The sequence below is a fragment of the Zonotrichia albicollis genome, chromosome 3, assembly GCF_047830755.1.
Source record: "Zonotrichia albicollis isolate bZonAlb1 chromosome 3, bZonAlb1.hap1, whole genome shotgun sequence".
Classification (NCBI taxonomy): domain Eukaryota; kingdom Metazoa; phylum Chordata; class Aves; order Passeriformes; family Passerellidae; genus Zonotrichia; species Zonotrichia albicollis.
The window spans coordinates 44533370-44559348 of NC_133821.1; the positions used below are offsets into that span (position 1 = coordinate 44533370).

The 25979-nt window shown below is 36.5% G+C and overlaps 1 protein-coding gene across 5 annotated transcripts in view; it reads right to left on the reverse strand.

The window, feature by feature from the left end:
• SMYD3 (SET and MYND domain containing 3) overlaps positions 1 to 25979 on the reverse strand; it is a 383126-nt gene that overhangs the window by 280398 nt on the left and 76749 nt on the right. The gene's annotated exons all lie outside the window — the stretch shown is intronic.

Below are 25979 nucleotides of genomic sequence, written 5' to 3' on the forward strand. Positions count from 1 at the left end.
ACTCATAGGGCAAAAAGCTATTCAAATCACACATTGCTACAAAAGCTTTTTTCTATCAATAAGGACAATAAACCCCAAAGATTGTGTTGTTGTCAGCATCTCTTTTGTACCTGCTGCACCAGGTAGTTTTGGAAACTATCATTTCTGTCTCACTTCTACTACAGTTCTGGATGATACAGCTGGCATGTAGAAAGCCTAGATGGTAAACTTTATTTCATTTTAAAAGAGCCAAATTTAAATCACTAGTTTATACATCATCTTAAACTGGAGAGGAAAGCTAAGCCTAATCATTTGACTTCTATATATTTTACTGAGGTTGCTTAAGGAGCATCAGAAGCCATAATTAAAGATGATACAGATAGATAGATATGGTTCTGCAGAGCAAGGGACAAAACATAGCTGCTTAAACTGTTAGGTCAAAAAATATCCTAAATATAGTGTCAAAAATGCATGCTGAATGTCAGACCATGTGCCTCAGAGCATTGTCCAAATGCTTCTTGAGCTCTGTCAGGCTGTGACCGCTTCCCTGGGGAGCTGTTCCCATGCCCAACCACCCTCTGGGTGAAGAACCTTTTCCTTATATCCACCCTAAACTTCTCCTGACACAACTTCAGACCATTCCCTCAGGTCCTGACACTGGTCACAACAGAGAAGAAATCTGTTTCTGTCCCTTTTCCTTCTTGTTTCAAATCACAGCTGAAAACCTCAGGACCTCACTAAATTCCTGGCTCCTCTTGAGACCATACCTGCTCTGAAAGGAAGAATAAACTGCTCACTGGAATTTATGTCAATGGAGCTAATCAAAATTACTTATGAATGCTGAAGGTCATATAAATTGCTTTGTTTTAGAGAAGATTAACTCAAAAGTCAGGATGATTTCTTAACAAAACCAGCTGATCACAGAGTAGAACAACTGCTGAAAATCCTATCTGAAACTCACTGTTTTTAAGCATCTATCTTCATTGTTTCTAGATGCTCTCCTATCCAATGTGTCTTCTAATCTTTCTTTTGAGCAGGGACTGCTGAAGTTTACTTCATGGGAGAAGCTATGGACATAATTGAATGTTAATATTCAACATCATTGCTCTACCCACATGTACAGGGTCATTTCTCACATATTTTGTCCTATTTTTGTATGAAGGACCATTTGACAATATTGAGCATTGAGACTGAAAATACCTTCATCATTTTGGCCTACTAATTTTCCTTTAGTCCATTTAATTCAATGTTTTCATCAGCATACAGCTCCCTCACATTTTTGAGGGAAGCTCACACTTGTGAGCTTCTTCTGTTCATTTCTTGTTGAAGCTAACTTCAACAAGAAATTATTGAAATACAAACATTCTCTAGGTACTAAGAGTCTACCAACACTAGATCAATGCTTTCTCAGCTCCCTATTAAGATGAATTCCCTGGCTTCTGACCAAAATATAACTGATAAAGATTGAGAAATTAAACTTTATTAGCCACAAAATTCACACATTGTTATTGCTGCCTTGTAGGTCCACACAAGCACAGACCAGCTTCTGCCCCAGTCATCAGAAGTCACCTGAAATGCCATCCTTCCATTGCAAAGCTGTCAGGGTGTGTAAGGGTTGTTGGGGACATGAGGCTTTTGTGCTTTTAATATTGTATAATAGTGTATTCTGTTTTCTTGTGAAACACTTCTTCTACCCCTCAGTATAAATCTGGGGATGCTATCACTGTCCTTGGTACCTTCACATAGAAATGTTTCCTTGTCAAGGTTTGCACTGAAACGCCAAACTCCAGAGAATCCTCTGACCATCAGAGTCCTTTGCAGGTGTCTGGTTTCTCAGACCACCATCTTTATTGGAGCTGATTTCAAAACAGGAGAATTTCCCACATACCACCTCTCGTCCTGTGGGGCATTTAGGCACTTTATATATAGGCTTATATATATTTTAAAGCAATATTTCCACTTAGAGACATAGCAGTTTCCTGTTCTTTGTTACTGTATTTCATTAGCCTCAAAGTATGCAATTATCTAGTGATTGTATCTGAAAACCTAATGATCATAGCAAATTACTTCCATATTATGGAGAGTTTTGCCAATATTATCCTCCTGAGCCATTTTCCACATCTTGCAGGCACCACACTATAATCATGATACACGTTCTGCAAGGATAAAAGCTCTGCATAGGTACTGTTTGGGGCATCTTAGGTTTTGCACTAATTGACAAGACATTGAAGGTAATAGCAGAGTTTGGAGCAGGAATTGAATAATCTTCAGAATTTTGGTGCTCCTTCCCACTTCCTCTCTGCAGAAATCATAGCAGTCCTCCTCTAATACTCTAGCACAAAATACTGGGAGACCCAGGCCCATCATGGGTCCATGAATAGAACTACAAGAGACATTTGTTCAGAGACCTTATTGCAGGAGCTTTTCAAATCAAAGACATACTAGTTCAAGACTCTCACAACGTTCTCTAAGTAAAGAGAACTAAATACTCTTCATGGAAAGAAACCCTTACTTATTCAAAGGAAGACTAGGAGTCAAGAAAAGAAAGGGTTTGTCCTTTGGGGAGGGAAAAATGGAGAGCCACAAATAGTTCTGAGCAAGCCACTCTGTTTCTCAGGCCTAAGCAAAGATGAAGACACAGCATGTGAGGACACACCTTGAAAGGCTGGTGCCCAGCATATTTGAGTGCAATAGCATAACTGCGGAAGGAAACGATAAAATTCTGTGGAAGAGGAGAAGTCAGCTCAATTTCTTGTGTTCAAGGCTTCAACTGACTAGAAAGAAAAATTACTTTAAACCTGTGTCCAAGACTCAGATTCATCTCAGAAGAACAAGATTGCTAAGAAAAATATTTTTTTGTTTTCTGTCTGGGGAAAAAAACACAGGTGGCAATGCAGACAGATAAACATATGGAATCACATAGAAGAGGCAAAGAACTTTGAATTGTGGCAGCTCAAATGGGACAACTGAGAAAGAGAGCTCCCAGGTACTTTTGGACTAAGATTTATCACCACACTGCTCTCTAACTGAGGAAGAAAAATGGCATTCAACACTTGTAACATTCTGTAAGGATTAGCAATCTTGCAACAAGCAGTTTTTCACAAATTAGCCAAAGCTAACTGTGTAATGGAAAGCCAGTCAACAGGTGCATAATTGACAGTATAGGTTTTAAAAAGGAGTACAGGTTGTTCCCAAATGTTCAAAATTAATTTATTCCTCGCTGTATCAAACTTCACAGGAGATCATTTAAAAGAATATTATATTCTAATGGGAAAATGTTTCCTTTTGAAATATTTTAAAGCACAGTGAATAAAACTGTATTCTAACTCATGACCTCTCTCAAGAGAAAACATGGCCAGATCACTAAGACCCTTGAGAAACATAAACATGGACAGAACTACTTAAGTTTTGTACCTGAAGTCCCAATGTTTGGGGAGTCTTGAACCAGCTTTAGATGCCAAAGTCAAAATTACCAAAGAAAACCTCTGAGAAATCATGACAAATAGACACAAGATAGGTCCTTGCCCTGAATTCTGAATTTTCATGTAATCTAATTAGATGTATTTTAGTAATCCATAAAGTCATACCCTCTTCAGTTACTTAATATGCAGAATGTTCTAGAGTGGAATTAGAAGAACAGAAAACAGCAGGAGGAAGATACAATTTTCAAAGAAAAGGAGATTAAATCAAGACAAATTAAAAACTGTTATATTTGCTGCTGCTGGTACAAACAGTCATAAAATTTTCCAATACCATGATGTTATTCAGTCTTTCAATCTTGAAATATGTTATTTCAGTCTTGATTGGGCAACGTTTGAATAATAACCCCAGCTTTTGAATGTTCTCAATCTTAGATTTTTTCTTACAGTTTACATTTATGTTTCAGTTAAAAACTATCTCCTTGTAACTCTAGCCTCAGATACCTCATTATGTTGCATCAATTACATCATTAAAATTAGTATTTTACTTAATTTGAACTCTTCTTGTGAAAGGGTGATCAAACACAAACTGAGAATTTCTACAGGTGACACTATTGAAGTAACAAGTTAAACTTTTCTAAAAGATACATCCTGTCATTTACTTTTTCCTGCAATGCAAGAATCTATAAAGGATGCACCCAGGTATCTCTACAAATGCAACATACATCAAAGTGGCAAAGACTGCAAACAGAAGACAAAGCCAAATAAATGCAGAAAAAAAGCAACTGCACAAAAAATCTAAAGCTCACAGTAACTCTCTGTATCAGACACTTTCTTATTGGTTTTTCCTATTTTATTCTCCTCCTGCTCTCTATTTTGCATGTTAGACATGTTAACCTTAATGAATAACTATGGCCACAGGCGATCTCAGGCAAACACTAGAAATTCAGTGGTTCTAAAGAAGTCAATACAGGTTTTCTTTATGGAAGGAAGGAAGGTGGGAGGGATGTGAAGGTTCAGGTGATACATAAGCTCTATGCATACACGAGTACTCCTGTATTTGAACAACTTGACCTGAAGACTTTCATGTCCCTACCTAAGGTTCAAATTTTCGAGTTTAAACATGAGACATCACAGAAATCAGTCATTTTTTCATATCCTATTGTTTTCATGCTTTTTTTTGGTAATGAAGATATACCTTTTTTGCAAAGTGTCAAATACACTATTCACATACTCTTAAAGGACAAAATACTGAAAATATTGTGGGAAATCAGCAAAACTACAGAAAAGATGATTCATTCAATGAATACACTTTTAAAGTCCTTTTAAAAAAAGGACTCAAATCCAGTAGGAATAGCAAAAATTGTTTCAGTCACTCTCTTCCAAGTTATATACACAGTTTATTTGTAGTCTAATTATACAAGCTTCACATTTGTTCTACTCCTCAAACGTACAGTTCCGTCATTTCCATTGGTGCTAAACTGACCCCTGCTGGCATGATTTGTAGTTGTTGAAAACACCTGGATATTTTAAAAGATTTGTAAAGATGAAAACAGTTTTTTAATGGTACCCAAAAATGTGCTAATACGTTTCCTTGTACAAATCTTTGTAACAAAGGGAACTCAAAAAATTAGTTTCTGAAATGACCCAGAAAGAAGCAATGAGAGTGGGGGAGGAAAGATGAAAGCAGACATGTAAGTTTATACGGATATTCAGTATGTCTGTGCATGAGATCACATTTTCTCCCCAGTCTTAGAACCATAAACTCTTTCAAATAAAACTATGCCACAACAAAAATACTCAAAAATATTAATATAGTCACACATTTCTGAAGTTGCATTAATTGAGGGTTAAGATACTTGACTTTTTGGGGGGTTTAGTATGATGTTAACAGCAAGCGTTAAAACTGATGGTTTTTCTTGGAGATCTTTTTCTCTCTACTAGGTTATTTTCTGCCAGAGAATGCAAATATGGGGATGCTCTGGAGTAACAAAATCCCCCCTCCCCATGGGTCCCATGACTGAATTTCTTCAGAAATACAAATTTGAAGGGAAAATTTATTTTTTTGGGCTTGGTCCAAGCTTCAGCATCTCATGCAAATAAAACTATTCATCAGGAGAAAGGTCATGCAAAAGCTGAAAAAGCACTGTCACATTTTCCTAAAGGTCTTGAAAGTGCTTCTGTTATAAGATCTGATTGCACTTCTTCCCAGTTTCTACCACATTTCCTTTATTGCTATTCCCTGTCTGCTAAACAGCAGCCTATGGAATGGACAGAAAAGGGAGTCACAGCTCATACAAGGTCTCAAAAATGTATGTGTATATATGTTGGTCCTTCTTTAAATAAATGAAAATAACTGGCATCTAATTCTTTCTATATATCCATAATCAACATTGCCACCATGATGAAACAAACATGACAATGTGCTTCATATGCTTCATTTAGGCACTGAAAATTCTTCATACAAACTGAATCCACAAACAGCAGAACCCACTAAGCCTGGTCTCCTTGGTTGTCACTCACATTTCTCTGTGCTTCAATTCTCTTGTGTCCATGACTATGTTGTGGTGGCCATTTCCTTAGTGGAGACATTAAGGAGTCTCTTGCCTTCTCACCTACATATCATATTCCCTGAGAAAGCCAAGCCAAAATCAAATGTGACTTGGGAATAAAGATCACAAAGAAGGAAAAAGGAAGTTACAGAAGAGAAGAGCTAGAAAGTAATGTGATTTATTCTGGAGGGGCTTTTCAGCACAGAATAAGTAGAAAGTGGCCTGACAGCAAAAAGAAACTGAAAACATTGCATTAACTGCATTGGGAAAATAGGGTCAAAGTCCACCCTACTTTTATAGTACCTGTTTTCTCTTGATCCTTTCAAAAAGAACTCAACCATTTCACTCAATAGTTCAGTCCTTTCAATTGCAGTTGTAGCATGCAAAGCTATATATACTTGGAAAGAAAATATTGAAAACAGCAAGATGGAGGATGAAGTTTAATTTAATAGATAATGTCAACTAAAATTCTCCAAAGACATTGTTGGGAAAACTAGAAACAGGAGAAGTTTTATCCCACCAGGCTCAGAGTACATTATTCTAGACACATGTGCTCACATCTCCCCATGTGTTTCACATGTTTGAGCGTCACATACACATGTGCGCAAAATATAATTATAAAAAACTTCAAGAATGTATCTGAAATACCAGGAGAGTTCAGATTGATGAAGTGTCATTTGTAAGCATGCACACATTTTAGATACAGCAAGATCAGCAGCCCTGATAAGCAACAATTGCCCAAGCATTTATAACACTCCCAGACAGGGCATACAAAACATGATCACAACACTGTAAATTGTTTTTTAGTTTTTCATACTTTTTTTTGTTATCTTTAGGTAATGATGTGGGTTTAGACATTTTGAAATATTACCTGTTTTCATTTAGCATTTAAAGATAGTAAGACTGACATGAATTATTACTTTTATGTGAATTATGACTTATACAAGGAAATTATATTATTAAATTACTAGGATGATCTAAACATCTTACCTTAAATGAGGATTTTTTTAAATTTTTCTTTTTAATATGGATTGAAATGCTTTCAAGGCTGTGTATTAGTCTACACACAGGAAAAAAAAAATCTAGGTTTTTGAGTCAGAAGAGAAACATTCTAAAAAGTGACAAAAATATTACTTCAGGTATGGAATTGAAGTGCTCCCTATGTCAACAGAGCATATCTCTCCCCACAGTTGGCAATGATTATGTACAACAATTCCATTCCTTCCTGCTGAACTGAAATCAAAACAAAGCTTCAAATATAACTATTTAAAGAAAAGGGGAGGAAAAAAACCTCCAATCATTTTTTCTGACTACACATCTATTCCCATCCATCACTTTGCAAGTTGCTCCAGACAAAATTTGCCATTTGTTTGCTAAGTGTGCAGAACTACTGAGAACATCAAAGGGCTTCAGATTTACACTCTGTTTTGATGAAGGGACACAACCCAAGAACTGCCCCTTGACTAGACTGGGCTGTCTGAAGAAATTCTTCTAGGGATTATATAAAGAAGCCCATGCCTTTCATGCATATGCTAGGGGGTTGTTCTCTGCAATATCATAATCCAAACTAATGGAGAAGAGTGACAAAACCTATGACCTTTTTAAATTGTATAATACAAACTTGCTGCTGTCACCAGTTGCAAATTTCTTCCAGCCATGTGTCAACCTCATTTCAACAAGGCAAATATAATACATTTCTAAGCATTCAAGTGGAACTGTATGTAGTATGCTACAAGAAAACAAGTTAAGAACACTCTAAAGTAAACTACTGGAGCTGAAGGAAAAAAAAGAAGTGAAGAAAATGCATAATGCAAAATACACAAAAAAAAATTCTCCCACACCAATACTCAATTCCAGATTAAAATCTTGTACAAGCAAAAAATTAAAGACAGACTAACCCAACAACTAAGAGATAAGTCAGCAAGAATTCCAGCATGTATTATTGATATAATCAATGTACTCAGCAAATTTCTGCTGCAGTTTTTGCATCTGAGCAATATGTGTAAAATACTGAAGGAGTCAATAATAACAAATTAAACAGGAATATTTTAAAGACACAAAAATTATCTCAAATAATTCAACAGTAACAATAGTGTAATATATTTCATCTCTGCTTTGTCATCTTGCATCTTCTATTAATCATCCATAAATTTTAAAAAGTTAAAGACTAAATACATACATAAGAACATAGGCCCAAATGAAACACTGTACCAAAGCTCAGTCTTTTCTTCAGAAAGGGAAACTTTAGTCGAATAAGGTTATTTTAAATAAAGACAAAGCAAGTAGAGCACTCTTCAGTGTACATTTAGAAGAGCACTACTTGCAAACCATGTATCTCAAATACAGTTTCTTAATAAACAATGCCTCCGTCTCTGCTTCTGAATATATACAAAATACAGTGGTCATGCAGAATTAGTAACTGAAATTCAATGTTTTTCTTCTGTAAATGGTATTTACTTGTTCACAGCAGTGGTAAAAGCCTAATTTGTGACTTGCATTTAGCCAGAAGTACTAAACTGTACTCCACACATTTGGAGGCCACTAGAAGTGTAGGAGGCCCACTATATCTGGTTCTCTTTATGATTTGGGTCCTGCTTATTTATATGTGGACTTTAGCTCAGTTTCAGATAAGGTAATTTCCTATATTAAGATAAATAAATAATGATTCTTCAAAAATTGCAGCAGTCTTTACAGATTATAAGAAAGGTAGATGAATGCTGAGAAACTTGGGAGAATACTACCACATTAAAAACATGTGACTGTTTTGCTGACAGAGTTGATAAGAGCGGTTAAAATAGCTTAGTCGGCACATATGTCCATATGCCTGGACCACTGAGTACAGCCATAATTTGCACATACAGCACGGGTAATCTATCTTACTGCAAACTGAGCAGACAAAAACATTTTTGACAAGAAACAATCCACCACACTCTGAAAAAGTCAACACGGCTACTCAACCGAATAAGGTATCTGGATTTGGGGGTTTTACAGATGCCAACAGATTCTGTTTCAAAAAGTCCTTTTCATCTTTCTCAGAATTACAGTTTCCAGGGTTGATCTGGCATGATGGCTGCCACATCTCCTTTCAATACCCATGATTATGTCTTCAGCAGACCAAATCTAATGAGAGAATCATGTTTTGGGTGGTGTTCCTCTTGTTCTCTTTCTAATGGAAAAGGTTGATACATGAATTCATAATTTCTGTCTGTAGTTTATTTGGCTTTCAGGAGTACATCAGTTTATTAGTCACAAGACTATCAGCAGAAAGAATGCAAATTTGAGGGCAGACTTTCAAAATATTCAGTCAACTGGCACATGTAAATAGCTAACATAGAATTTTAAACTGAAGGTAATGGATAAATAAGTGCTTTCTTGGAGTTCAAACCCACATATTAATAAGATGACTAAATTTTAAGACAACAGTAGGTTTTCTTTTCTTTTTGTTTTGCGTAGTAGGAAAAGAATAGTTTAGTAATGGACAAAGGAAAAGGTTCTCAACAACATTAGATCTGAGGCCCTTGAAGTTATTAGCTGTTCTCAGAGGCTCATTATTCTCTCATATCAGTCATCTGTTTTAGCTGACATTTTCAAAGCAGATTGTCAGATTTAGGCTTTTCTCTTTTCTTTCTTAAAGATCAGAACATTGTAAGGGGAGAGTAAAATATTTAGGCAATAATATCTCAAAAAATTTGGGGGCTGACAGAAATATTTTCTTTTGCCCACAAGGGAAAAGAAATCTTGTAATTATTTTGTCGGGTTATTGTAACACTTCTATGCCTTAAAGCAATAATAAAATTTGTTAGATGTGTCTAAAAATTATTCACAAGAAACCAAATTTATAAGATTTGTAAGAAATACCAGAATAAAAGATTTCAGTACCAATTTGTTAGAGCTGAACCATCTTCTAGATTTGCTCTAAATACACATTAGTCTCTCAACTCCTACGTACAACTGAAATGGTATTTGTCACTTTGGGAGTAACTGGCTTTTCATGTCACCTTCCAAACTCCCTTCATTTACTTATCTTGTAGTTTTTGAAAACATAGAAATATGTTGATATACTTGTGCAAAGAAGTTACTGGAATTGTTTCAGTGAATCCTGAAACTGATCAGGACCATTGTTAAGATAACACTGAAAATGCACAAGAGATCCCATGTTTCATTTTATAATACTACTACACCTCATTGCTGAAAGACAGGCAGATCCAATCAGAAATTCTAAGTGCTCTATACCAGCAAGAAAATGGACTAAAGGAAACTCGATCTCTTGTTAAAAATCACAAACCTTGTAGATGCAAAATGTAATTCAAATCCTTCCCTGTTGCAATGGCTTTTTCAAGAATGGAAACACATGAAAGACATCCTCAGCATAACTACTGATTAAAGATATGATGCAGAAACTGTAGTAAGGACAAACTTATCTCTACTATGTTGCCAAAATTGTTTTTACGTTCTATAAATATACTCTGCAATTTAATTGTAACAAGAATGTTGTTAACCCTCTTTTTTTATCTGAGGGTTTTTTACTGCCACAGGCTTTTAGTGTTAACAAGAAAATACCTATATGCTTGCAAAGGGAAATAAGACAAAATATCACCAAAGAGCCCAATAAAGCAGCTGACATATATAAACCTCAGACACTGCCATTCTGAGAACACTGACAGCATTTAAATATACAGCAGCAGACCCTGGGGTCATGATACTCACTCCACCTGTAAAATTAAAAGATTTTGACCTTGACACCAAGGTGGGATAAAGCCACTAGCCCCAGACAGTTGGATTCCCTGGGCAGCAAAGATAAATTGTGAAAGAATCAAGAGGCATGCCAAACAGGGAAAGGAGGAAAGGACACGAGGGATCTGAATTCATAAAGGCAGAACAAAGATGAAGCTTAAAGAAAGCACAGAGATTTAAAAAATGGCCTTCCTAATGTATTACACAAGCAAAGTTAAATTTTGCACTGAAAAATGTACTTTTCAGCTTTAAGCTTTTCTCAGCTTTCAAACAGATTTTTTAAAGATTTGAAATTGTGTTTCTAAATGCATCAAGGCATTGAGGTTTTACAGCTCAAACCATGCTGATTGAACACACACTACATAACAAGTAAATTGAGTAAGTGTTTTGGAGAAGGATGGCCTAACAGAAATGTACTAAGCAATCCTACCACTTCCATGTGAAACCAGCAAGAAACATCTCTCCTATATTTACCACCTCTCTTATTGGAGCTACATCATATATCACCTCAGCTCTTGACACCTTCCCAGTTTTCTCACTTCATTTAGTATCTTTTCTTATTTCCTGTCTTTTATTTCCTAACACCCTCAATCATAACACGAGTAGCTCCCCTTACTACCCATTATTTGCACTCTATGTGCTGCTTTTTCTTTTCTCTCCTTAGCCCACTTGTTAGCTTGTGTTTCCCCTAAAACAGTCACCTATATATTATCTCCTTTCTACCTGTGAAGCAATTTATTCAAATACTCAATTCTTCTCTCTTTGTCTGGCTCTCTGTTACTGGTCTTCACTTCAGTGTGCTCTCCTCCTGCTTTGCTGCCTGACCTTTAAAAAAATAATTCTTGCAGCAGAACACTAAATGTGCTTGAAATATTGTAGCTCATACAGTCTGTTCAAAGATCAGTCAGGGCTGCAGCACCTCAGTAAATGTGACACCTGCAATCTACCTTTGTACTGAAATTGCTTTGCTCTGCAAAATTCCCGGTTCCATTTTACAACACAACCTAGTCATTCCTTATTTTCTTACAAACTCTTTCCTGACATAGAAGTGTTATACCATCCTTGTGGCATGTTAAATACACAGACTCATTTTCAATTCCCAATATATGGGGTGAGAATGAAGAAAAAGTGTGAAAAGGGAGTGAGGAAGGTCAGCTAAAGTGCACTGCAGGCAGGTTCCAAATATCAGGAGAGCAAAAGGCAATTTAAAAATTAAAACTAATTTTTTTTTGCACTTCTTTCCCAAGTTCTAATTAGTTCACTTTTAATCCTGTGCCATAATAGTTTACACTTTGGTTTGGAAACCTATACAGGGGAGCATCTAGTTCTGTGCCACTGTGGACTCCTCTGAATGAGAAGAAATTAGAGTTACGTTGGTGCAACTAATCTGCATTTCCTCTGTGTGAAAATAGTTGCAAAATCCACAGCTATCAGAAGAGGCCATGCTACTACTTCTCTTAAGAGCAAGGCAAAGCACAGCTCCTGAGTGCTTGCTCTTCCCTACACCTGAGGGAGCTCCTCCTCCTCCCTTAGTTAGTGAAGAAAGGAGCAATTAAGTGGAATATAACCAGGAGCATGCAGGAGAAAATGTCAGCTGAACCTACAGAGGAAAAAGAAGCAGCACTGTCATCACCAAGCAGCCCTTCTTTAGCTACACACTTCTTGATACTTGGAAGGAAATCATTATGCTTCTTGTTCTGCTGGGTTCTATCCATCTTCCTCTTTATCCATCTTCCTGTTTTATACACAGGATTATGTAAGTGTACATGTCAATTTTTATAAATCCAATGGTCTGACTTAGCTTTTCAGGCTTTGCAACCTCTTGCATACACTTTCAACATTGCTCAAAATAGAACAATGAACTGACTTAACTACACTAAAGCTTAATTTCTTGTGAATTGTTACATGGTGTAAATAGCAGTTGAGAAGTCTGCAATAGCTCTGGTTACCGTAATCCACAGGGAGTATCCATGATTTTCAATACTAGATTATATCTGGACACAGAATAGAAGTTTTAAATGCAAAAACTCAAAACCACCAGTCAGGAAATTCTGAAAAGGGGGAATGCAGAAGAGAAACACATGTTTATGTCGACCTAAGAATCTTAGAATAATTTCTTAGAGTTAGAAGAGCACATGACACAATGTGGGGGAAGACAAGAGGCCACCCAGTTCTAGTAGTTCAGGAACCTGAAGTAACTTTTCCCTTCCTCTAGTACATTCACCCCACACCAGGAAATCAGGCTTAACATTTATAACTTGCCAAAAGGCTAATGTTACTGCAGAGTCACACTAACAAGTTAAAGATGTTGTGCAAGAAAGACGCAGGAATCCAGACTTTCTTATAATCCTGGTAAATTACTCTGAGGAGTCTTGATAACTAGCAATTTCCATTTCTGTGAGTTGCAAGAAAATTCATGCTGAAGAATCAGAGTGCAGTGCTAGAATTTGAAAAAAAACCACCCTACTTTATAGTATTCATTATAGCAAAGTAAAGTATGTAGATGCCATCTCTAAAAAGTTACAGACTACAAAACACATGTGCATAATCCCGCTTTTGCTAATAATTATTTCAGTATTCCTACATCTGAAAAATACAGGAAGTAAAATGCATTACATCTTGGGATGACTATATATTGAAATAAGCCATCAATGTCTCAGACTGCTGGTCCAGTAACTTTATGATTGATGGATAAATTGATGTCATTCTAGCAAGACAGAGGTGATGAACAGCAGCTTCGTAACAGATGACCCTTTGCTATCAGACCAATTACAAGAAATGCTGAACCAGTAGCACAATAGGAGCTAAGGTGTTCCAGCCTTGCAAAACAAAAAACCCTTCTCTCTTCTCAGCTGGAGAAGTGAAGCCCAGGCTCATTAGCTGTTGATAAAATGAAGATTCATCAAGTAAAAGATTCATCACAGGCAACTGTTTCTGTTAAAATGGAGTTAAGTGTACCATATTGTTCAGCTGTTTCTCAAAAAATGGAAGGCAGCATCATAATGCAAGCATTATTTTGTTAAATTCTTAATGTATCATTTTGTTCTAAAATGCATGCTTAATACCTTAGCTTTTCTGGCCACTGAACAGCACCCTATACAAGTACAATGGCATGTAGCAGTCTACTACAGGAAAAATCCTACAGACAGAACTTATCAGAACAAGTCAGTGTGGAAAAAAGCTGGTTTAATCACAATCTTTTCTACAAGAGGCAAAGGTTTGCATTGCCTATTTTATGTTTGCCAGCAAAGTGACATTTAATATTTCACTAATTCTTCCTCCATCAGATAAGTTTCTTGGCAGAAAAAAAGTGATACTTTCTCATCTTTAAATGTCAAAAATACATTTACTTTTTGGCTTGCAAACACTGCAGACACATAAAATCCAGCCATAGAGGGTAACACAATCTCTCTAGGATTAATTATGCTTTTAATTAAATTAAAAGATTCCTCCTTACGTGACCTCCATATCTGTCCCATATGCACGTTATCTCTTCTCAGGCTTGTCTCGGAGGGCAACAGACTCCCCATTACAGAGCTAGATCATTTTGCCTTTTGTTGCATTTGCCAGGAGGCTGTTTGGAAATTAATTCTTGTCCTTATTTATGAAACATAACTTCAGAACATTTGTTTGTATGACAAATATTCTATGAATTTGAATTTTTACTGTAAGAGTTATTGAAGAAGAAATGGATTAGATTTTTTGTCTTGTACCCTATTTTTGAAGACAAGTACAATCTGCCTTATAATTAAATTTCATGTGCCCAAACCAAACCACTGTATCTGAATACTAAATACTCTAGATATCTAATTTAAAACATACACAAACATCTGCATAGGTATTTTACACACAAACTTTTTGAGAGGCTAAATATTCCTGGGAGGTACTAGCAAGTCAAACAGGTTTATATTGGGAGGAAAATAAAACCAAAAATAAAACAAAAATTAAAAAGCAGGCATCCAGTGGATACAAAAGAACAGGCAAACTGCAGTGGCATGCAGCACTGCATACACAGCAGGTTAAAAGAAAAAAGTATTGTTCATTAGTCATCTTCTGCAGTAGAGGCTGAATAAAATAAACCCTCAAAATTGAATTAGGTACAGTCTGATTCAAAAACGCAAAGCACATGACGGAATAAAAAAGCTGTAAACAATGTAATGGGGTCCTTACATGAAAGCAGGTTTGTAATACACTTCTAGATAAAATCCCTTTCCCTTTTCCTTTCTGAACAGTCACAGCAGCAGCATTAGTTTCTTACAAGACTGTCACAAAACACGAGGGACTGGAAATCAAGCCACTGCACAATGATGAAACAGAAGATAGATTCCTGACAAGTAGCAATCCTTCAGACCTTACCAGAGTTTGTTAGAAGAAAACAAATGGGAATAGGTCGACTCTTTCCCCCATACACCTTATCACAGCCTCATTCACATTTAGTTTTGGCTTGACACACTTAAATTTTATCACAGGTGACTGGACTGGGGGAAGTGGCATTCATCTGTCATGGAAACCTAAAAAGCATATTATATCAGCACTCTGTAGAGGTCAGCAAGGCACTGGCTCATGATAAATTAAACACTGGGGAGTGTACTAACAGCTCCTCTGGGCTGGCCATCACCTCCCTTTCTGGAGGGCACCCAAACCCATAGAAAATCTGCAGTCCAGCACCACCAGCAGCACCAACACAGGCTTCCATGTGCAATGAGCAAGAGTTGGTACCGCTCTTGGTACAGCTTCTTCCACAGACAGCAGTGAAGAGGCATGCAATATGACCCTTTAAATTAATTTTCAAGATTGGGAATTTACTGTTAAAAATAAGCTTGATACCAGGATGGATGAAAGCCCTCACCAGTTTTTAACTTATCTACGCAATTTCTGTTGGTAATAGGAGTATCAGAGTAATACTAAGGTCAAGCAAATTAGTAATGAAGTTTTGTTAGCGTCAGAAGGATGATCCAGAGCACTACAGGCCCATCAGCCTAACCTCAGGGAACGTTATGGAAGAGATCATCCTGAGTGTCATTACACATGAAGGACAACCAGGGGATCAAGCCCAGCCAATATGGATTTATAAATGGAAGGTCCTTTTTGGCCAACATGATCTCCTTCTGTAAAAAAATCTGACTTAGCGTTTAAAAGTCTCTTCCAACCTTGATGATTCTGATTATTGTAGAAGGCCTGGTCCAAATATCTTCAAATATACTCCTTAGCAGAAAAAATCTGTACAGGCATGTCTAATTAGAAAGAAAAAAACCCCACAAAGCAGAAAACCCTGATAAATGAAGCCCAACCCTCTCCAGACAAGCCCCACCATTGAGCTAATTGCATTTACAGTTTTGGGCACTAATAAGCCCATGTGCTCCTCAAGAACAACTAACAAATAATACAAATAGAACATACAGTTATCACAAAATGATGCCCTAGAGACAACATATGAAAACGTAATGAATTTAAGAGATTGATTCTGAAAAGCAAAAGATAAAATACATTTCTTGTACATAAGATTTCTTAACTTCAAAATTAATTTTAAGATGGAATGTAAAGTACCACTTCCTGGAAAGAAAAATCTTGGTAATATATTCAGTATTCCTCATTTCAAATTCTTGTTCAGGAATTTCAACAACCCTTTTCATCCAAGCTGTCAAAGCCCAACAGCTTCCTCTGCAATGGCTATTCCTGTCCACAGAAGTGACTCATGTTTTAATCTAATGGGCTGAACAGTTGTCTAACAGAGTGGCATTTTCTCCTTACACCATTAATTACCTCTGCATTTTGACTAAAATGGGGCCAAGTCCCACTGGTGTATTTTTCTAATGTGTCTATCACTCTAGCGTGAAGATGCCACCTGCATACTGGAAATCAACGTGACTGAACAACAAAGGCAGAACATCTCCTCCCTCCCCATCATTGATTTGTTCTACTCTATGGGAGAGAGCATCTAATCAGGCATCTTCCAGGAATGACAATCACTATTCTGCAATTCTTTTACTGGAAGGGCTCATCAGTCAGACAAGAGGCTGTGATGTTCCTGGAAACAATGGAACTTCAGCCACTCTTGAGCTCAATGCTCAAGGATTCCCCTACTTACCCTCCTGGTACTGGAGATGTCCAGGCTAGATCCTGCCCATATTTACCACGTGTATCACACAGAGAGGCAGCAAGGAAGATAAGAACTGTGATTCACATCAAGAAATGTGATTTCACCCTGCTACGCATTTTTAGTTGAGGAATACTGCCATAAATCAGATCTTTTCATGGACCAGTGCAAACTGCTGCAACAGACTCTCTTACATGAACTATTTTCAAAGCTAAGAGAAAGTCAGAAAGTTCTTGAATAAAAATTTATTTTTCAGTCCAAAGGCCATTTCAATACTGAAGTGCCATCTGTTCCTGCTGTATCAAACTTTTTTTAATCATTGCATATTTTAAAATTAATGTTATCATGGGAAAAACAACAAATACATGAATAACAGTTGAAAATACAAATTTAAAATGCTGAGATAATTTTTCAAAAATAATTGTAAGATGCTGTTTTATAGAAAAATGTAAACTACTTTTAAATTTGATTGAAAAAAAGTTGTTGGTTCAGGATTTTTTAAATTTAGATAGTGACTGTTTCTAAACTTAAGGCACAAAATTCAGATTCCCACTGGGCTTCAGATGATCCCAGACTGCAGTAGCAAGCCATGGAAAGGACAGACAATCATTACTCTAACAGAACTTCAAATAAATACAAATATAGAAGTAAGGGAAGAAGCCATAATACTCTTTTAGTCCAGGAAAAAGTGGGAAGAACCCACTCTATGACTTCTTACAGCCACCTGAATATCTGATAGCAGTAACTGCAACCCAAAAGAACAAGATAGCTTGGCAACCAGAGAAAGATGCTTTAAACATGGGGCAGAGGGGAAGAACAACATACCTCCTATTATTCAGCCAAGTGATTTTCAATCACAGTGGAAAATTCTGTCAGTTTTCAAAAGTAGAGCTTGTTTTTGGAAAAAAATCTCTGACTTCTGTACATAATAGTGTGATTTGGAAAGCAACAAAAACCTAGGAAATTATGAGTTAAACACTGTTTGTGTATTAACAGTAGTTAATCCTCCTTCTTCATAAGGCTTGCAGAGGCTCCCTGATTAACTGTCATCACCATACAAATTTAATTTGATTCTGATCTAATTTGGTAAACAATTAAAATACTTTCTTGAAAGTCATTCTAACCTTATCAGAATACAGGGGTAATGTATACTACACTAGAAGATTTCTTGAAGCAAAGAAAATCTAAAACTATTTTCAAAACAATGCTTCCCAGTCAAAATCTGAAGCGTTTTTCCTTTTGGTATCAAAAAAACAGCTCTTATTTACTTTACAATATTTCAGGCTACAGCAAAGTTTCCCATTCCTGCTAAAAGAAGAGCAAGTAAACACAGCATTTTTTATCGTAAGGGAGGCACAAAAAGAGTAGTACCAGAAAAAGTAAACATACAAAGGGGATGGTTTTATTTTTTGTTTCTTCTTTTCTAGCATCTCCCACAGAGCGAGTTATCCCAATATCCTTTTTCATAAACTGCAACAGTTTCTCATCACTTACCTGTGACTACATTTCTTAACCTCTTTATTTACAGATCTTCCCTCAAATCTACCTGATAAGGAAACAACAACTCAAAAACACTACAGAAAAGGGGGAAATCAATGGCTGAAGTGTAATGCATGCACTTATTCTCATACACTTCTGCAGCAATAGTTTGCTGCTCACCCAAGTTTTATTTCCAGGGCAAGTATCACAATTTTTAAAATTACCTCTGTCTGCTAAGACAGAAATGACCTGGTCTCACTTCTAATATGCTCATGAAATTCCACCCAGAAGCAGCATTCAACCATAGCAGAGCCAAATTACTGAAGTTCTCATTACTTTCTGGCTGGTGCAGAGTCATGGTTGATATATGAGTCCGTCACTCTCAGCATTGATTTGCAGAGCTCTCTGAATGTCTCTGAGCAGTTCAGTTCCCTTAAAACATTTTTCTCCTCTCTCTACCATACATCATAAGTCAAATTGTCAAATCTTATTTCAATTTCTGTGCTACATTAAAAATATTCAGCAGATAAATCATTATGTTTTAGTTATGCATCTTCTTGCCTTTAAAAAGAAAAAAACAACACAAATCAAGGCAACTAAAGACCAGAGAAACAGCTGATGCAGCAATATAAGCTTCTCATGACTGCCATAATGGCAAATGTTAAAGAAAAATATTGCAGGCATATTTTGCTGAAGTGTATTGGTTAAGCAAAGACTTTCTTGAGACCCATTGTAGGCACTGCTCACGTAAGCAGTCTGGGGGTGAAGGTCAATGAATCTTTCCCTAAACACTTCCTGCTCTCTAGCTCTCCTCTCTGAGTAGGCTTACACAGAGTAATTGCAACATCTGCAGGTAAAACATACACAAAAGAATAAGCCTCTTATTTAAGATCCAGCATCTTTAAAAACCTGCTTTGCTGTGTATATTCATTAACACAACATACTAAATCATAGAATCTTTTTTTGACAAAAGTATAGCATGTAAATTCACATAAATAATTAATGACTTAGTAAAAGTTCCTTCTAACAGAAACTGCATGAGTTTAATTCTACACAAAACAAGTTAAGATGAATATTCTTCATGGGAGGTAAGGAAACTGCCCCCTCAGCATGTTTACCCAACTTGTGTGTGCCTGCACTACATCTTCAGTAGGTAATCAAATACAAGCATGCCTGTCAAAGGCCAGATGTGTTCAGCTGACAAACTGCTCTACTCAAGCAGGAAGATAGCCAGCATTTTCATTTGCTTTTACCTACATCATATTGAAATAAAATCTGAAGAAAAAAAAAATCAGAACAAACTATCAACATAAATGTTGGCTAGCACTCATTACTAAAGCTGGCATATGATGGTGCTCTAACAACAAAGGCCCTAAGCAAACACACAAACCACAGGGTCTCCACATGTATTGCTTATAATCATTACCACACATCACTTTGCTCAAAAAGGAAAAACTTTTTTTGCTTACAATTTTTGGTTACTGACTAAAAGGAGGATGGGGAAGAGAAAAAGAAACTCACCTTCAACTCTTGCCACCTGATGAGAAAAACTGGCCTAAATAATATTTACTATTAATTTTAGTATGTCTGAATCTAAATTTAAGCTCTTGTTATAACTGGAAGTATCTCCAGTTCAAATACTCTCTAAAGCACATTCTGGATAGGACAGAAAAAACCTTGCTTAAACAACCTTCTACTTCATTCTACACTCTTCTACCTTCTACAACCTTCAACCTTCTGTCTTACCTTAAATTTCTCCATACATATTCCATGCAAAAAAGCACAAGAAAGCTTAACATTTTTCCCTCATTTTCAAATAATTCCAGTGGCTTTCTCCAGCCAAAAAGCAACTGAAACACTAGTTACACTACAGCAAGTATCAGCTTTTTCATACCACTTCAGGATTGTTGATAAGTATGCTTCATTTAAAGGCATCTGAGGTCGTAAGAATGAATTCTCAACAACTGGGCTACTACACTTCATTCAGAAATATCAGTATGGTCAATAAGACTTTTACCAAGAGACATTTAGAATCGGATCTTGAAATACTTTGCTTTTTGTAATACAGGATTCCTGACAAATTTATTTGAAAATCAAAAGGAATGCTTTATTATATCAAAGGCAAATGTGAGAGATCAGTTAATTTACAGTTAACTTACTCACAAATTACTTTTAGCAGAAAGCACTGAAAAACAAAGATGCTAAAAGCAAACACAACAGGAATTCTGAACCACCATTTCCAGCTATGCCTGGACTTATGATGCCACCTTCAAGCCTACTATTTTATTTATTACTTTCACAGACCCGAAGACTTCTAAATTCTATAACCTGCTTTTCCATCTCAAACAGATGAGACTCACTTTCTCTGGGATTGGCTTTAACTGGTTCAGATCCTGACTCATCCCTTCTCTTTCTTGGCAATTGAGTGTTAATGCTGGCAAGGAAGAAGCAACCGTGTGATAATTGGAGGCAAGAAATCAACAGTTAACTTACACAGCCATGGACTTGTGCAATTCAGATACAGTTTGCCTCTACAGCTTTATGATCAGAAGAGGTGAATGCCTCCAGCTCAGTCCTCTAGCCCAGTCCTGGCTGTGTCCCATCTCCCCCTTTACTCTCTCTAGGCTCTTGCAGGCCTGCAAGTGGAGGATGAGACATTTCCACTGGCCAACACTAGCAAAACACACACACACACACATGCACACACTGCCCTTTGGAGAATTAGGTTTCCTACCAGCAATGTTTCACAGCTAGCTCAGTTTAGTGTAGCACCAACACTCTTCTATTCATTCCCATTTCTGGCATTGGTAACGGGGGTCCAGGCACATAAAATTCACCAGTTAACACCTTCCCTCTCATCAGCCTGGCCTTACTAAATCTACGATTCAAAAATTCACAGTGTAGTAAGAATTCAGACACAAATATAGGGTTCTGCTAATTTATGGTCAGGTACACAACCCCAACAGCCAGGCCAGCAGCCAGGCCAGATGTTTGTTTACACAGCTCAAAGACAGTACAGGGCAACAGTCCAATATGTTTAACAAACTTGCAGCACTTCATGGCTGTACAGTCACCTATTAAAAAAAGACTTAAAACCAAAGTCGAAGTGACAGCTACAATGGTGGTTTGAGTACAGACTCATATGGAAATGTACAGTGATAATTAATCCCTTGTGAGCAAAAGCTGGCTTAGTCCTATAACAAGATAATTGAAAACTGTCAATTCTGCTCTGATATTATTTTTTGATAGTGATCTAATGTTTAATTATAATCATTTAGTAGCTGGGATTTTTATAATATCTGCCTTCACCTGAAACCTCTTGACATTCTTTTCTTACGTGAAAGCATTAGAAATCTAATTGGAAAATGTGCTTTTAAACTGAGTTTCACTTCATTGTTTGAGATTTAAAAATAAGATTGTGTGGACTATAATATGCTGTCTCTCCTATATCAAAATCATTGATCTTGTTTGCTAGAAACACACAAATCAATACAGCAAGTATAGATTGTAATAGACTAGAAATATAGAAGTATACATTTGATTCATGAGAGGAAATAAGCAAATTCAGATAGCTCAAGGATTACTTTTTTGATGATAGAAATAATTTTAATGGTAGGGAGAACACATTGTTTCGATTGTTTACCAAGGACTGACTTCAACAGACTATTTTTCCTATAGAAATGTCACTTTTCTGCTGTTTTTACACAACAGGCTGTATTTTCATGCTTCAGAATACCATACTTCAGCAACAACACATTTTTCTGAAGCACCAACAAGAAAAGGAATGAGAATATGGGAAAATAAATTATTATAAATAAAATAAAATATCTAAAGAAGCTGGCATGGGTCTGGAACTTCTTATGGAGAATGGAATAAAAATGCTAAAAGGTATGGAAGACTGAAGCAACAGCCTGGGGGGAAAGGGTGTTGACCTGTTGTTCTCTTTAAGGAGTCAAATGCAGATATGGTCTCTGTCCAAAAGGAGGAGGTAGTAAAGACAAGGGAGTTATTCCAGCAGTTTAAGTGAGCTTTGAATAGTTCGGAAAATGTATAGAGCATTCAGTTTCTCCTTTTTTAACCAAAAAAGCTCACTCATCCTGATCACAAATATAATTTCCTTTAAGAAACCTGTAAAGTATTCAAATACAGCACCAGTGTGGCATCTACTTCAAAATTTCCTTTTCTTTCTTCAGTTGTTCAAATACACCCCCCAAGGAATGCAGAAAGTTACAGAACCCTTATTTCGTGGAGGTAACAAAAACTCAAGCTATTATAATTTTAACTCTTTTCTTGACATCCATCATATACTGCTTCTCAATTATACCATATTTTCATATGCCTTCTCATCCAATGCATTTACATTGACTCATATGCTAAAAAAATAATCATTTCAATTTACTAAGTGATGTTGACTGATAGTACACACAAGTACTAAAAGACAGTCCTGTATTTTTATTTATAACTATAAACATCAGATATTTGATACAATATGTGACCTGTGATTAAATACATATTGCCTTTCTTCATAAAGAAATATACACAGAGGAATAAATTAATAAAATGGAAAGTATTTAATCAGGAAATGTCTCATGAGAATTACAAACATTGCTGGGAGAAAGGTATTTTGGTGGTTTCTTATCTATCTTTGGGTATGCTTTTTTTTTGTGGTCACATTTGTACCATGTTCTGATTTCTTAGTGGAGGGGGAAGTTGTTTATACTACAGTAAAAGTTCCCAATGGTAAAATACTCTCTTCTAGAAAAGTTAAGAAATGTCATTTTATCACTGTGTTCACACTAACTATTTCCTTTTGTCTATTGCTTCCCATTTGGAAGTATTTGAGGAGGGAGATAGATATACTAAGTATTCCCAGAGTATTTGGACACAAACTATGCCTCCTTTACAGGCAGTACCTTTGCACATGTACAGGGGTTAGGATAAGGTTATGGAGTCACTACATCATATGTTTTATATAAAGCTGTTGTATAGGACTTGCCCCAAAAATAATAAATAAAAAAAAAAAAACTAAGCTGCATTCCTATGTGACAAGATCTACTAAGCAAAATGTTACAGTTTAGACAAGTTGTAAATCCCTAACTGTAAGGATTATACTTCCAACAGCTACAATATTATAATTTGATTCGATTTTTTTATTAAATAGCTTCATGTTTCATTAAGGAAGTTCACAAGTTCATTTTAAGTGACTACAAAGAGCAAACTGTTAGTTCCTCACTTAGCAGTATTGAAACTAGTAGTCAAAAAATAGGAAATAGCTGGAATTGCTCTTCCATAAAATGTCTTCCATAAAACGTCTGGGTCTACAATGAATTCCAGCCAGCACTCTACTCCACCTTGGTTTAAAGGAATGGTATCTCACAGTAGTAAGGCTAGCTCAGTATTTCCCATTTTCGGCATCAAGTTTCATCTCTATAATCAAGCAGTGCATAAAAAAATCATTAGTAAGCATGTCATAACCCCATAGAACTTTGTCATAATTCAAAACTTGAAATTCTTGGCTAAATCTCACAGCAACTGGTTGTAGTATAAATTGGCATAATAAGCATTTTTGTCCTCCAGCTCTGGTTTTTTTTTTGTGATTTCTGACCACGTTTTAAGAATTCACAATTCTTCACATCCTATCTCCTAAAACGTAATTAGAGCACTCTTTCACCACAAAAGCTGAGGCAGGGAGAGGTTGCCTTCTCTAGTTAAAGGGGGGGGGAAAGGCAAAATTCCATAATATGTCACAAAAAATGCACAAAACATACATTTTACATTCATAATACATACATTTACACTCATAATACAAACCAAACCAGTCATGTCTTACGGAGATCTGACAATCGTAAGGAAGAATACCAATATGGGAGCATTTGCAATGACTGATTCAGAAGCAGCTGAATTGACCTGCATCCATACAGCACACCTACACCTTAAAATAAACATTAAATAATGGAAACCATAAAAGAAAAATGTTGATATATAAAGTTTCCACCAGAGGGTCAATGTACTTGCTCTTGGAAATTCCCACAATATAGTTACAGAAAACTGCAGCCCCTATCCCCATAAGGACAGTGAAAAGACTTTTTGGCCACTCTTCAGTTCAATAAAAGGACATAACTGGTATGTTTGAAAGGAATTTTGGTCAGGCACAGTTTAATTACACTGACATCATATAATCCTTTGTTCTATCAGACTGACTTGTGGAAGAACTGAGGGTTGCAATCATTTCCTCAGTCTCGAAGCCCATAAATCAGCCATCCATCTTGCACTGGAGCTGCTGACCCCTGCCTGAATGCAGCCAGGAGCTGGACCAGATGCAGATGGCTACGGCTGCTGAGGCAAAACCCAGCTAACACCAGAAAATTGTGCAAATCAACCAGAACAGTAGGGGATTACTTCAGTACTTTGGCTTGCCAGTACTAACAAAACTCGAGTAATAAGAGCATGGAGCCTTGCTCTGAGGCAGAGCAATCAAGACACAGAGCCATGGCTTCTATGAAGGCAAACTTAGTAGGAGCAGTGGCCAGGTGAAAACAACACAGAGAATATTGTCCCTGTTACTGAGCTGGTGAAATGGATTTTTAACAGGACAGAAGGAAACTTCTCCCATTCTTGGAGTAAATACATGGTTGGTCTTTTACAAAAACTCAGAAGTAAATTTTAAAAAGAAATCCTCAGAAGATGCCTAAGTTTTAACCAAGTGATGAAAGTGTGCACAGCTGTTCTGGGGAAGAAATAAACTGCATTTCTTTTCATACATGATCACACCTCGGGTCTCATTAATTCTTGAGAAACTCCTATTTAAATGGAGAGTCATAAGTAAGCACTAATTTTTTGTCTCTTCTCTTTCTATAAAGAAATACGTAAGAAAAGACACTTCCAGTTATGCTGATTGCTATGTTTACCAAAGGCTGTCACATCAGCACCAGATTACTGTAACATAATCCAGCCAGACCACACAAGGCCAGCTAAAATCTGAAGGCAGCGCAGAAAACAGCTGCTTGTTTAACTTTGCTAAATGCTGAGAAAATAACACAGCTTGCCTGTAGATTGGCCTCTAGCTATATATTGTTTTTCAGATGGCAGTTACTGTTTAAAGTAGAGGGCACCATTTGTTTACCAGCAAACATCCAGCTAACACTCTAATAATCTCTGAAGAAAAAGCATAAATTATCAGGTGTTTTCTATGAAAAATCCTTGATTCCAGGGCTCACTCCTCAGCAGAAGGCAAAGTCTGCCAACTTAACAGACCAAGCTTGCAGTTTTTCTGCTCACATGGAGAATACTGGTTGCAGGACTTAATTATGAAAATTATTTAAGCATCATTGAGTGAGCAGGTCAAGATTTTCCTTGGGATGTGACATGAAGATGTAGCTTGCTTTTCAAGAGGTGTCCACAATTTTGGCCTGTTAGATTTTAAAGAGAATAATCCCATATATTCCTCATTGAAGTTTCCTTCTCATTTCTAAGTTTCCTTTCACATTTCCATTTCTATCAGGTCAAAAATCTACTTTTTAAAATAACCTGCATAAAATGACTGCAAAAATACAGATTTATGATAACACAAAGACTTTTCTCAGACAATTTGATTATCAGAAAGAACATCAAAAGATTACTTGCCTCCAAATATGACCTCAGCATTAATTTTGTCAGCAAGTCACAAAAAAATTAGGATACTGTATTTTTTGAATTTGCTGTATCTCCCTCTGTCAGTCT